Source organism: Bos mutus, chromosome 5 (assembly GCF_027580195.1).
Source record: "Bos mutus isolate GX-2022 chromosome 5, NWIPB_WYAK_1.1, whole genome shotgun sequence".
In the NCBI taxonomy this organism is placed as follows: Eukaryota; Metazoa; Chordata; class Mammalia; order Artiodactyla; family Bovidae; genus Bos; species Bos mutus.
This window is the reverse complement of record NC_091621.1, coordinates 47,450,133-47,452,317: the sequence shown is the minus strand read 5'-3', so window position 1 is coordinate 47,452,317 and position 2,185 is coordinate 47,450,133. Positions and strand designations below refer to the sequence as shown.

At 48.0% G+C, this 2,185-nt stretch overlaps 1 non-coding gene across 1 annotated transcript; it reads left to right on the top strand.

The window, feature by feature from the left end:
* The first annotated feature begins 309 nt into the window (after positions 1-309).
* Positions 310-382, top strand: TRNAC-ACA (transfer RNA cysteine (anticodon ACA)). Its single transcript has one exon. It is a non-coding gene; the product is annotated as a tRNA-Cys (tRNA).
* Positions 383-2,185: the final 1,803 nt, after the last annotated feature.

Here is a 2,185-nt window from a genome sequence, read left to right as displayed (position 1 = left end):
AAGGTAGCACAGCTGCTTGGCTTGCGGGGACCCTGGGCGGCACCAAGTGTGCAGGGACATGGACTGCCTCTGTCGCAGGAGTTATGGCCTTTTCAGACTATTTTTTCAAGCCTCTTATAGCTGACGATCAGAAGGCCTCTTGGGCCAGTTTTCCTCCATAGCCCTACCCATTCAGGCACTTAGAGGCCTCCCTTGCCTGGGGTCCTTCTCTGTTGTTCAGTGTCTTGGGTACTTAAAGGGGCACCCTGGGTGGAGTCCTGCTCTGTAGTTCAATGCATCAGGAGTTTGATGGGCTAGCCTCTCTATTGTTCCCTGGTGGCTCAGATGGTAAAAGCGTCTGCCTACAATGCAGGAGACCTGGGTTCGATTCCTGGGTTGGGAAGATCCCCTGGAGAAGGAAATGGCAATCCACTCCAGTATTCTTGCCTGGAAAATTCCATGGACAGAAGAGCCTGTAGGCTAAGTCCATGGGGTCTCAAAGAGTTGACACGACTGAGCGACTTCACTTCACTTCACTCTATTTTTCAGCTGCTGATGCTAGTGTGTGAGGAGAGAGGCTATGGTGATGGCTCTATCCCCTACACATGACTCAGCAGAATCACCTTGCTTCCATGGCTGCCTGGCTTTCCTCCACAGGCATTTCCCACTAGTCTCCTCCCTCACATCCCCTCAATCTGTCTCTCTGCAGTCAACAGCGGCCCTCACCCTGGGATTGTGCCACAATCCCTAAAGTCCAGCTCCCAGCCGCTGGGCCTTCCAAGGGACCTGTGTCCCTGTCAGGGGTATGTATGGCTGTAGCAAGGACTGTCTGATTCTCATTCCATTTAGGCTGCCACAGATCAGCTGTTTCATTCTCAGCCTTAAATGCTTCTCCTCTGACTCAGACAATTGCCCTGATGTGGGGATCAGACCCCTGCTTCAGTTCCCCCACTTGCCAAGGGCAGGTCCAGTCCTACTAACACTCCTGTGTTTCCCCCTAGTTCCTTCGTCCTACTGAGTTTTGTGTGATTCTGTATATTTTTTTCCACTGCTCAGGTACTCCTGTCCTCTCTCAACTGATGTTCTGCATGTAGTTCTGTGTCTGAAGATGAATTCCTGATGTATCTATGAAGAGAGATGTACTCCACATCCACCTACTCCTCTGCCTTGTTCCTTCAGACCGACTCTTTTAAAGACTCCTGAAGCTGGCACTCAACTCACTTCCTGTGTTGTCCTTTTAAAATGACGATGTGACCTGCCACCATTCCCTCTACTCTACCGCATTATCATAACACACTACCATCATTTCCACTGATCACACCGAATCTTAGTACAGTGTTTGTTGTTGCCTATCTAGTTCTCCTGGGTTTTCCTGTGGTCATATATGGATGTGAGGGCTGGACTGTAAAGAAGGCTGAGCGCGGAAGAATTGATGCTTTTGAACTGTGGTGTTGGAGAAGACTCTTGAGAGTCCCTTGGGCTGCAAGGAGATCCAACCAGTCCATTCTAAAGGAAATCAGTCCTGGGTGTTCTTTGGAAGGAATGATGCTAAAGCTGAAACTCCAGTACTTTGGGCACCTCATGCGAAGAGTTGACTCATTGGAAAAGACTCTGATGCTGGGAGGGATTGGGGGCAGGAGGAGAAGGGGACGACAGAGGATGAGATGGCTGGATGGCATCACTGACTCGATGGACTTGAGTCTCAGTGAACTCCAGGAGTTTGTGTTGGACAGGGAGGGCTGGCATGCTGTGATTCATGGGGTTGCAAAGAGTCAGACACGACTGAGTGACTGATCTGATCTGATTTGATCTAGTTCTCATTTTGAAGACAGGGATCATGTCCAGAATAGACAGAATAATGTAAAACCACGACATGGCAATCTGGAAATAACAGTCTACAAAGACAATCTTGTCCCTCTTCAGAGGCCTGGATAATGCACATCCACCACTCTAGCATGTTTGTATTAGAATGAACAACATGCGTAAAGAATTGTTCCATCCCAATGCATTTAAGTAAACTGCTAAAATGAATTTTCAGCTGTTTACACAGTGCTCTTTACAAGCTTTCTGCCTTCATTGTTTATATTGTCAGGGAAACGCAGGTTAATTTATTACGGACAATCACATTCATTATCTGTACTGCTTTGCCCAAAGAAATCCAGGCCCAGTGTGGTTACATCAGAACAATTTACCTCACATTTTCCTT